At 44.2% G+C, this 12,576-nt stretch overlaps 1 protein-coding gene across 1 annotated transcript in view; it reads left to right on the forward strand.

Moving 5' to 3' along the window:
• The window catches only part of LOC133424207 (chemokine-like protein TAFA-2), a 101,031-nt gene that overhangs the window by 87,518 nt on the left and 937 nt on the right, over positions 1-12,576 (forward strand). The gene's annotated exons all lie outside the window — the stretch shown is intronic.

Below are 12,576 nucleotides of genomic sequence, written 5' to 3' on the forward strand. Positions count from 1 at the left end.
GTACTTGTCTCATCCTTTTATATTTTTCAAGCCATACTGAAGTCCGGACTCAGTTCAGTTTGAGCAGGAAGTCTGCAGAGCCTTAATTCGAGGCTCTGCCGGCTTTCCTGTATCACTGGTTGCACATAAATTTACCGAGGCAAACAAAATAAAATATGGATCACTTGCAGGCTGTATTTTATTCAATGAAATGAGGCAGGTGCGCATAAAAATACTGTCCGCTGCCTAGATTACAGATGTCCGGGAGCAAATACAGTTAAAACAACAACAACGACAACCTGTGGGTAATACCAATTACCCCCTTACTGCTTGCACTGCATCTAAGAGTCGTAGCTGCTAATCATCAGACACTGATGCCTTGATCATCAGCAGGTGTGAAGACCTCTGTAAAAGAAAAATGATGTCAGGAATACCTAAGGCAAGGCAGGTTTATTTATATAGCACAATTCAAGAACAGGGTGATTCACAGCGCTTTACAAAGACATTAAAAAGCAAAGGATATAATAATAAAATTAAAGCTGCAAGCAGCGATGAACGGGCCCTCCACCCTTGTGCATGTTCAGGCTGCAGTGGAAGCTTGTATGACTTGATGTAGATTCTTCAGGCCTGGACATTTAGCGGATGAAACCAGCCACGACTCTCTATGTCAAACCATTCAAAAGTTATGGCAGAAAGTAGGAACTATCACATATCGACCAATCACATGAAGGGGCGGGGCTAATTTGCAGCAATTATGTTAAATAACTCAAAACTGAGTCCGATGACACCACCCACGACTCTTTATGTCAAACCATTCAAAAGTTATTGCATTAAATCAGAACTATCACATATCGACAATCAGAAGAAGGGGCGGGGATAATTTGCACCAATTAAGGTGAAGGAGTCAAAACCGAGTACGATGACACCACCCACAACTCTCTATGTCAAACCATTCAAAAGTTATGGCAGAAAGTAGGAACTATCATATATGGACCAACCAGATGAAATGGGGTTGCACTTTATGGCGTCTATCGTCGCCACGTTAATGCTTTTGACTGAGAAAAGTAATGCGTGTTGTCGCAGGATGGAGACGCACATTTTGATGTATAACACACCTGGGTGCACGTTACGGTTCGGGCCGTATTAAAGGCCGAAGAAATGGCATAAATTACACGATTAATTAAAAATGGCCGACTTCCTGTTCGGTTTCGGCCATGGCGCCAAGAGACTTTTCTTTAAGTTGCGACATGATACAGGTGTGTAGCGATTTTCGTGCATGTACGTCAAACCGTATCGTGGGGCTTGAGGCACAAAGTTTTCTAGGGGGCGCTGTTGAGCCGTTAGGCAAACCAAAATTTGCATTAATGGGAAAATGTGCAAAATTGCAAAATTTGGTGACTTTTGGGGAATGTTTAAGGGGACAAAAAGGCCCTCATTTCGTCGGAAGAAAAACGAGAAAGACAAAAACATTTCGTACAGATACAATAGGTGACCCTGATGAACCTGAGGGTTCTGGTTGGTTCTTCATGGACCAGATCAGAGATGTATTTTGGTCCAAGACTATTCAGAGGTTTATAAACCAAAAGCAGGATTTCAACATCTCTTCTGTGACAGACAGGAAGCCAGTATAGAGATGATTCACCAGCTTGTTAAACCAACCCAGAACCGTCAGAACGCTTTGCTCGACAGAAGGTGTGCGGTGTTTCTGCTGAAATGCTGTTTGGTGTCCAGCTGTGGTCTGTTCAGATGTAGTTTCATGAGCTTCAGTGCTTCCAAGTTGCTTTTACACAGAAGCTGCTTTCTCCAAATCAACCATTCATGCTCAGTCCTCGAGTCTTGCTGTCATGAACTGTAATATTTAACATGCCTGCTGTGCCCTGCAGGGTCGTACAAGCAGCTTTAAGGTTCTTCTCCTACACATCTCTGAACACCGTACAGGTTGACCTTGGGGTAAATTCGTCTGGGCATTCACTCACGAGAAGATTGGCTACTGTCTTGAGTGGTTTCTGCTTGTGAATAATCAGTGACTACGTTTACATGCAGTCAAAATTCGGGTTATTGCTAATATTCCGGTTACTGAAACATTCAGAATATTCCGTTTACATGGTAATTAATCATTCGGGATATCTGGATCAAACCAGTGACGCACGGAGAACATCATGACGCAATTACCGTCATTTCCGCTTCTTCTTCCTGTATCCAAATTCAAAACAAATGCTGCTTCGCGCAACTTTTCGCTCACCTCCTTGTAAATCTTCTATCCCGGTACTTTCTACCGTCCACAAATGCAGAAATGTTCATATCCTTTATTACATTTATGAAGTGATTAGTCTCCTCCTGGTCTTGGTTTCTCCGTGTTTATAAGAACTTCCTGGACTCAAAAGACCAGGATTCCTTGCGAAAAGAGCATGCGCAGAAAACAAATTCATGTTCCGTTTCATGGGGATATTCCGTTAAGCGTTTACATGACCGAATATTCGGGTTTTAAAAGGAGTAACCCAGGGGTCATTCCGGTTGGGCAAATTCTGGTTATTCAAAGGGGTTATTGGTGTTTACATGGCCGTGCAAAACTGGGTTATTGCTAATATTCAGGTTTTAAAAGGGTTATTGACTGCATGTAAACGCAGTCACTCTCCATAAAATAAAAAAAAAAATGGAGTCCAAATTGTTTGAACATGGTTTTAGGACCTTTTCTAGAATGACGTGCACCAACAACTGCCCCTTTACAAACTCTTGAAAGTATGTTATTTTCCACTTTTCTGCACCCCTAAATGCTGCAGACCACCAAAACATCCAAATGTCTGCTTTTATAGAGGTTTGCACACCTTCAAAAGTCTTTATTTTGAACATGATGGCAAAGTAAGTGACATGCCTGAATGTAAATAAACCTGTTTTTTTAGTAGCAGGAGCAGGAAGAATTAAAAAACATATGAACTCCTACCCAGTGTTGTGCAACTCGGGTAGCTTGGCTGTCCAGTTATCGAAGGCTAATGATAATTCTATTAAGAATTATTAATAATTAATAAAGTGGACTATTTATCAAATTGTATTATCAAAAATGATAATTCTCGTAGGGGCACCACCCCCGATGCCTTACTTCGGAGGAAATTGTGATAACTAAACAGCAGAAAATCAGTCTCATTATGATTTGAATTATCCTGCAGAACAGCAAATCTTACTATATCTTACAGAATAACAGTGAAGGCGTGATATCCGAACACTAGGCTCTGCTTAAAGCGACACTACGTAACTTTTCCACCTTAATATCATATTTCCAGAGTCATTGTGATGGTACATCAACTTCCAACAGGTTTAATGAACCTCTGTCATGGTCTGGGGGAGTCTGTATCACCTTCACTGGCACTATGTAACTTTGAGGAGCATGGTAGGAACCCTGCCACACTAAAAAACTACAAATCGTTACGACTTTGACTGCTTTACGGCATACGTCACTTCCCCCTCCTTCCCGATTCGCAGTCGAGACGAAAATGGGCGGGGCGTGGAGCGCAGAGCTCAGCAGAAGCTGTTGCTGCGTTGTGGCTGCAGCAGCTCCACATAAAAGACGTGGGGAAAAGACCCTAATGGTTTAACTTTTCAACGGTTTCCTGCTCGGAGGCAGAACCACGCAGGCCAAGTATCTGATATAACAAAGTAAAAGAGTGAAAGAGTCGTCGGCTCGCTTTGGATCGCGGCTGTAACGACCAAACACACAGTAAAGCATGATTTATGGTTCTGCGTTAAATCGACGCAGACCCACGGCGTAGGGTACATGGCGACGCGCAACGTACGGTGCGTGCCGCCGCGTACCCTACGCCGTAGGCTCTGCGTCGATTTAACGCAGAACCATAAACAGCCTTAAACCACAAACACTCACACAGACCGGGTCGGATCAAAACACGGGTTTTATTCCCCACTTCTCCAGCTAAACGCAGTTGCTGGCCAGCTCTCTGCGGTGCAATTAACCCCAATCTTCAGATAAAACTAGTTTGTTGAGGAAAAAATATTAACTCTATTTGTAGCTGCAGAGGAAAAAAATAATCTCACGAGGAAAACAAAAATATTGCTCACGCCTCTTCAACATAATATAGCAGTCAAAAAAAAAGAAAAGAGAAGTAAGAGGGATACAAAAAATGTACTGTATGTTGTACTATTATACAAATTTATTGAAACACATGGCTCTTCAGGGATTCAGGGATCTCTTAGGGATTTCATATGGATCCAGACCGTTAATAATCATTATTTTCTCCATATACTGCTCCCTGGCTTCCTTGTTTAAGGTATCCCGGTAAATTCCAGTTCCTTTCCAGCAGTTTAACATCTTTTTTTTGCCTTCCTTCTGTTCACTTGGTGAAACAGAAAAGCGTCCTGTCTTCTCTCATCAAAACAAATGCAGCGACGGGATAGGAGTTTTCCAGCAGTACGCGCTGGTGCTCATGGGAAACGTAGTGTTCTTTCTGGTAAAACACTACCGATTTTGTCCACAAGATGCCGCCAAACTCAGAAAAGCTGAAAGTTACGTTGTGCTGCTTTAAACAAATCAATTTGTGACCAAATCTTGCATGAAATAACAACGACCACTCGTTAAAAATCAATCAGAATTTATTTACATACGGGTATCAAAGAAGATGTGAATAGATACCCAATAAATCCTGACGGCACACTACTTAAGTATTATAAAACCATTAATTAACTAGAAAAACAACAATCAATAAAAATGAAACTTAAAGTTAAATGCATGGAATGAAAAAAAGAAATCAAAGCAGTAATAAAAAAGATATCACGAACATGTACAGTTTAAAATATTGCAGTGTTTAAAGGGTGGTATTTTAAAGATGGCGGAACTCTGTGGTATTTAAGCATGGACGCGCCCTCTGGGCCACGTGCAATCGGACCGGATGGCGAACGCAGCATTTAAAACGTGCCTACGGCAGAAAACAACGACTACCAAATAGTCAAACATGATAATGATAACAATGATGATGTAATCTCAGCTCTGAACACAGATTTAGCTCTGTAACACGTTCTTAAGTTACTGATAAACAGAGATCCCGACTTCACACAGTTCTGAACCGTTCTTAGTCCTACTGATCTGCCGTTCCCGGGCTCACGTTTCCTCGGGGATCCGGATCGGATGCCTGCGGGTTTTGTGACTGGGCCGTCCCTTCCCCTGAAACGGATTAGACAGCGGCGGGGCCGCCTCGTGCCGGGCCGTGGTTCCGGACCAAACGGAGGCTCACACGCATTCCTAGGCGCGGCGGGGGACCGGTCTCTCCTGCCGTGCTTCCCTGCGCCGGTCGCCGACGCGCGGCCGTCCGGGCCCCGGGAGAGCTCACGCCGGCGAGACGCCGGCCGTCCGTCCCCGATCCCCTGCGCGGTTCGCAGACAGGGGCTCGGAGCGGGGAGGGGGGGTTCAGTCTGAGCGCTCAGCCGCAGCTGTGTCCCGATCTGGTTGCCGGGAGCGCGTGGGCGTCGGAAGCTCGGATCTGCAGAAACTTAAAGAGGAACAGAGTTTAGTGGAAGCCGGAGCCTCCCCGGGTAACCGCCGCTTCAACCGCGGGTCCCACGGAGCGGGCCCGGTCCGATGCGGGCCTTACCCCTCCCCCCCAGCCGGGGGAGAAAAGGAGATCTTGGCCTGGAGCCAAGATCCAGTGCCGATGAGATGAAGTGGAGAAGGAAAAGAGATGCAGCCGGCGCTGTCTGCGCCGCGGGTCCTCGCTGATCCTCCGACCAGACCACGCTGCAGTTCCCCCCCTTTGGGGGGGGGGAAGGCCGTGGTCCCTTTGGCCCGGAGCCAAAAAGACGTCCTGACCCACTGGTTGATGAAGGAAGAAGAGAAAAGTCTCGGTGCAGCACAGAGTTTTGTATCTCCGCGCGCTGCGATGACGTCATCAGTGCCTCGCTCGGGATTGGGTGCGCGTCGCTCTCAGGCCGCCCCATCCCGCAAGGCATGCTGGGATTGTAGTTCATGGCACAGTCGCCATTTTATGAGGCACATTAAAGCCAGTTTCAGGCCGGGGGGGGTTGACCAGGGTTTCAACGTTTGAATACGGTATACATTCACAAAATGTTCATAAACCTTTATAACGGTCCACATGATCAAATGGGCGAGCACAACACCAGCCACCTACCCAGGTGGAACCTCGTTACAAGATATCAAAAAGCTTGACGTACTTAGAAGTTACATAAATTAATAGTAATAATTTTACACAGTATAAATATATATGGTGGTATGGTGAGTATAAATTAGCGGACACCTGATTGATTATTGCCATGTGCAGTTATATGCCACTGTATATCAACACTATTTACCCTGAGTCCCTGCATCATCTATATATAAAAGCAGACATTATTTATGATATGAATTTGTATCTGCCCGCGTACTTAGTCAAGTATTCTTACTCAGAGATATTTTTCCTCGCATCAAAGCATACATATAGACATATACACATATACTTATTACTGTCCATATATGTATAGATACATGCATGTCCACATACATATATACACATATATAATGTACACCCACAACCATACAAATTCAGATTTTGTATTCTTTTATTTCTTGCTTGATTTTTAGCAAATAAATAACGGCTTAGTAAAAAAAAAAAAAGAAAGTTATATGTTATTGTTCATCTGAGATTAATGTATTATGCTTTTATATGTAAAAACAGGATTTAAACAGGGAAAAGTGGCTTCAGTATGTGTGCATATTCCTTTTCATATCATTATTATAGATTCAACCTTTTTTAGCTGTGTGATTTTTCATTTGTTGACCCGTGAAAGCAGCAATCAGCCACAGATGAAAATCGATGGCCAAATATTTCCTACACGGCTTCATCCAAATGAGGTAAACCATTATATTACCAATAGACAGGGTTTTTTTTGTTGCAACGACCATAATGAGCTAAATGCTGATTGCCCGTGTAATGGCTGTGGAGTAATGGTGCCATCTGTGTTTACATTGGTAACCGATGAGCCTCCCTTTCACTAAAATATTAAGTGTGCCACCGGTATGAGATCTCCGAGGAGAAGGGCAGATGGTGAAACGAGCGGGACGGCTGTGGAAACCTACGTAGCCAAACAGAAGACCTTGTAGTCGGGAGAGCGAGGAAGTCAAAGGCAGAGGAGGAATCTCACGCAGGGTCTCAGCAGATTCAATTTAATTCAGCTCAGAAATACTTTATCTGTCCCTGAAGGGAAACTAATTGTTGCGGTAGTCTTTTCATTCAAGTCTCTTCAAAGAGTGGTTGCAGAGGTTTATTGCTGTGGGCAGGACGGAGCTCCTGCAGCGGTCTGCGCTGCAGCACATCTGAAGAAACCTCTGACTGGAGACACTCTGTTGCTGAATCACCGTGTTGTGAAGAGGATGCTCAGGGTTGTTGAGGATCTCCTTCATTTTATGAAGCATCTTCCTTCGCGCCAACAGCTCCACAGGCTCCAGAGGCTCCACAACAGCTGGCTTTATCAGTTTGTTCAGTTTCTTTAACCCTTGTACTGTCTTTGGGTCAAAATGACCGAATTCTCCTGTTCCTTCTTTCCTCCTGCTCTCTCCTTCCTTCCTTCCTTCCTTCCTTCCTTCCTTCCTTCCTTCCTTCCTTCCTTCCTTCCTTCCTTCCTTCCTTCCTTCCTTCCTTCCTTCCTTCCTTCCTTCCTTCCTTCTTTTCTCCCTTCCTACCTTCCTTCCTTCTTTTCTCCGTTCCTTCTTTCCTTGTTTTCTCCCTTCCTTCCTTCCTTCCTTCCTTCCTTCCTTCCTTCCTTCCTTCCTTCCTTCCTTCCTTCCTTCCTTCCTTCCTTCCTTCCTTCCTTCCTTCCTTCTTTTCTCCCTTCCTTCTTTTCTCTCTTCCTTCTTTCCTTGCTTTCTTCCTTCCTTCCTTCCTTCCTTCCTTCCTTCCTTCCTTCCTTCCTTCCTTCCTTCCTTCTTTTCTCCCTTCCTACCTTCCTTCCTTCTTTTCTCCGTTCCTTCTTTCCTTGTTTTCTTCCTTCCTTCCCTTCCTTCCTTCCTTCCTTCTTTTCTCCCTTCCTTCTTTTCTCCCTTCCTTCTTTTCTCCCTTCCTACCTTCCTTCCTTCTTTTCTCCGTTCCTTCTTTCCTTGCTTTCTTCCTTCCTTCCTTCCTTCCTTCCTTCCTTCCTTCCTTCCTTCCTTCCTTCCTTCCTTCCTTCCTTCCTTCCTTCCTTCCTTCCTTCTTTCCTTGTTTTCTCCCTTCCTTCCTTCCTTCCTTCCTTCCTTCCTTCCTTCCTTCCTTCCTTCCTTCCTTCCCTTCCTTCCTTCCTTCCTTCTTTTCTCCCTTCCTTCTTTTCTCCCTTCCTTCTTTTCTCCCTTCCTACCTTCCTTCCTTCTTTTCTCCGTTCCTTCTTTCCTTGCTTTCTTCCTTCCTTCCTTCCTTCCTTCCTTCCTTCCTTCCTTCCTTCCTTCCTTCCTTCCTTCCTTCCTTCCTTCTATCCTTCCTTCCTTCCTTCCTTGTTTTCTCCCTTCCTTCCTTCCTTCCTTCCTTCCTTCCTTCCTTCCTTCCTTCCTTCCTTCCTTCCTTCCTTCCTTCCTTCCTTCCCTTCCTTCCTTCCTCCCTTCTTTTCTCCCTTCCTTCTTTCCTTGCTTCCTTGCTTCCGTCCTTGCTTCCTTCCTTCCTTCCTTCCTTCCTTCCTTCCTTCCTTCCTTCCTTCCTTCCTTCCTTCCTTCCTTCCTTCCTTCCTTCTTTTCTCCCTTCCCTCCCTTCTTTCCTTCCTTCCTTCTTTTCTTTCTTCCTTCCGTCCTTCCTTCTTTCCTACCTTCTTCTCTTCCTCCTTCCTTGACCTGAAGACAGCACAAGGGTTAAGTCACTGGACTCTGACGCTGCTCCACCTACAGACGACTGCGACTGAATGTGACTGAACTCTTCAGTACAGTTAGATTTGCTTGTTGGTGTTAATCATTTCATACTGGTAATGTCGGTAGCTGCCGTGCCCTGAGGAAAACAGATGTGGACAGCAGTTTAAATGTTATCTATCGGCCTCTTAAAAACAATGTTCCTATGTATAACCTATGCTCCTAAAATCCTCTGGAACTGAATACACAGTGACACCCCACACCTCCAAATTTTCCTCAAACACAGTGGCTTTATGTTTTTGGCTTGAGGAAGAAAACGTTAGATAGCCCAGTTTGGAAACATCATGATACCTAGGAAAAGTAGCTGCAGTCCTGCTGAGTGCGTCGTTAAAACAGCCGTATGATTAGAAGGTCTAGTCACGGGATTTACGACGCAAAGCATATCGCTCCGACGGACGCGGTTGTTTGCACAATTAGATAACTGCATTCCTCAGACAGCAGCCTGCACCTGCTGTGTTACATCTCGCAGCCGCTCGACCTCGCTCCAGCCGCCGACTGGGAACGATCGCCGTGCCAGTTGAATTAGCACTTGTCAGCTCCCGGTTAAGCAAAGCTAACACTTTCAGTATTTTTAGCATCTTTTCAGACACACGCTCAAATTCTGCTAATGACGCAACCTGTCCACCTCCACACGCGTTTGTGCAGCGATGCTTATTGGGGCCATTCATTTTGCACAACCTGAACTAATCAACGTTTATGCCTTATCCTAAATGTGTGATCGTTTCAATTCACAATGTAGCTCGAACCGAACTGGGTCAAGGTTGTTACAAGGGCTGAAAATCCCAACAAAGTCATTGATTACAACCCAACAAATGTCTTCGTGAGGAAACAAAAAATGCTAAGACGTAAGACGGGATAATAGGTAGATGCAACCCAGTTGGTCTCCCTTCAAATCATATCTTAAACGTCAGCACAGAAAGCTCAATGACAAACCTTCCCCCAACCAGTGTTTGATGATGTTCTCCTGCTCCGACTCACTCGATCAAAATAACTGGATCACTTCCTCAGTTCGTCATCAACGCCTGCACAAGTCCGCCAAGGACCCACTCATTCAGGAAAGCTGACATCTAAGACATTAAAGACCAGGATTAAGAAACGCTGACCTAAACCTAAGCATTTACTTCAAACCTGAACCCGAGTCTGAACAGTTTAAACTCGTGCTGCTGCAACTGGATCCTCTCATTTGCAGGAAGTCCCCATAAGCTGGTGAGATGTTTCGGTCCCCATAATGACGTAAAAACAAATGTATAGATCGGCATCCGGAGAGATTTCCTCTTCAGACACAGAAGCAGCTCTGCTCTTTGTCTTTCAGCCTGAAATTATTCTCAAATTAGTAGCACATTAATCTCGGTGACGGCGCATGAGTAAATGGCTCTGTGAAGGGAGCCGTTTATTGCAGCCTGCTGGGTGACCGGCCAAGTGCTGCAGCTGCACAGATTTATGGAAACGGTTTGATACCGTCGTGCAGGTTACCTCGTCAGGTGATGGCCCGATGGTCTCGGTACTGTCTTCGTCCTTTTGCTTGACTGACAGTGATTTACACGACATGATGCCCCGCCATCGGCCGTCTCTGCCCGCCTCTTTGTCAAACAGTTTAATTTATAAAAGCCGACATACAGTAGATGTGTGTTTTCTCTCAGCATCAGTAATGAAGCTTACGCGTCCAGCGTCGACGTCCCTCAATCTCAAAAACCTGCACGTCCGCCGGCAGCCAGCTGGGATCAATAGCGGATGCTGTTATGAAGGTTGTTACACTCGTCTTCTTCAGAGTGTAGTTTCAGAGCTGTAAAGGAGCTGCCAGTCAGCCTCCGAGCTTCGTGGCGGACAGTTTAATTTCAAGGAGAATGGCAGTCTTCAGAGTATCTGACACCAGTGACGAGAGCTGCAAATATAACCCAGCATGCTTCATGCTAAACACGCTCCAACACCACACAAAACAATATTTGACTGCTATGTAAGTATGTTTATGGTATCAAGCCTGCAGTGCAGTCGCTCGTTTTGTTAGAAAACGCTGGTAAATTGGGCTATTTTCAGTATCTTTTTGTAGATACTTAATGATCGCTTGGAGTGTGAGATGTTTAACCTTAGCCCTGTTATCCAACCAGCCCCGCGTCTCAACGCAGCCCTTCCTCAGACTTTACATATCCAAACTAGATCCATTTTTAACCTTTTGAAAGCATGATTCTCATCCAGCAGCGGCATGAAAGCGGTGACATAAATACCAGGGTGACAGAGGTGCTGAGCAGCGTCGGCGCTCCTACTTAGTTTCCTCTCTTGTACGCCCGGCATATGTGGACGAACATAGAAGTAATAAATAAACCAGCATTAGAGCGCAGCTATACAGCAGCCGGATGCAACACTGTTGTCACAGCAACGCATGCAGATGGGCTGATGATGTTTGATCCTGCAAATAACATCTGATCCTACGCAATAAGAGTGCAAAGAGTTTGTCATGAAGACGTTATCTGAGAAAAGGAGTCTGGAAAAGAGCCTGAAGCCATTTGAACTTTTCTTTTGCCCTTACGCCGTTTTATTTCGTTTACTTTTTAATCAGTCCATCATGATGCCGCGCTTCACTTCCACACTGCAAAAACTCAAAATCTTAACAAGAATATTTGTCTTATTTATAGTATTTCTAGTTAAAATGTCTCATTTTTAGTCAAAAAAAAATCTCATTACACTTAAAACAAGACTCATCACTGGAAAAAACAACAATTTTCACCTGTTTCAAGTTGATTTTCGCTTAAAATAAGTAGAAAAATCTGCCAGTGGAACAAGATTTCTTTTTCTTGTAATGAGAAGATAAATCTTGTCCCACTGGCAGATTTTTGTACTTATTTCAAGTGAACATTTACTTGAAACAGGGGAAAATTGTCAAATAACAAGTTATTTTTCTGCTGATGACTCTTGTTTTAAGTGTAATGAGATTTTCTGACTAAAAATGAGACATTTTAACTAGAAATAAGACAAATATTCCTGGTAAGATTTTGAGTTTTTGCAGTGTATCCACCATATTCCTTTCTAATGGTTGGAGTTTTGTAGTGATAACTGATTAAAGTGACCAAATTGGGCGTTTCCATGTTTACCAAGTCATCTATAGTCTTATGATGATGAATTGTCTTATTAGATGTAACAAAGGCTCAAAGTATTAGATTTTAATGGCTCTGAAAACGCTTCCTATTGGAGAGTTTTTTCTACCATCGGCTCTCTGTGAGGTCATAGAGGACAGGACTTCCTTATATGGTCGTCTTCGTAAGATTTTGAATTTTTGCAGTGCATGTGTCTTAAATACATCTCTAGTTACAAGCGTGTTAATCCATCATCATAAAAATCGCTCATGCTGGTCTGTATCATCTGAATGTGTGAAGAAGCAAGTACCTAACTTTCCCGTCTTTATTTCCACCCAACTGCTATTGGTGCGTCAATGTCAAAAAATACATTTTAGACATAAACGAGGAATCAAGCGACCGAGTCTTCCCAGTAAAACTGGCCTGTGTGGATGAGAAGTGTGTTTCTGGGGATTCTGGGGGCTCTGGGGGCTCTGGGGACTGTCAACCTCTAAAAACAAATACACAATATATCTCCTTTAAATCCCACCACTTACAGACCCCTCAACATGACCAAACCACGCTTGTGTTGCTTTTCTGACATCTTTCATACAAGAGTCGGCGCAGGCCGAGGTTACCTGCGATAAAGGTCACTTTTATTACAGGGAGACATGCCTTTTTCAATTCTGA

Source organism: Cololabis saira, chromosome 23 (genome assembly GCF_033807715.1).
Source record: "Cololabis saira isolate AMF1-May2022 chromosome 23, fColSai1.1, whole genome shotgun sequence".
Taxonomy (NCBI): domain Eukaryota; kingdom Metazoa; phylum Chordata; class Actinopteri; order Beloniformes; family Belonidae; genus Cololabis; species Cololabis saira.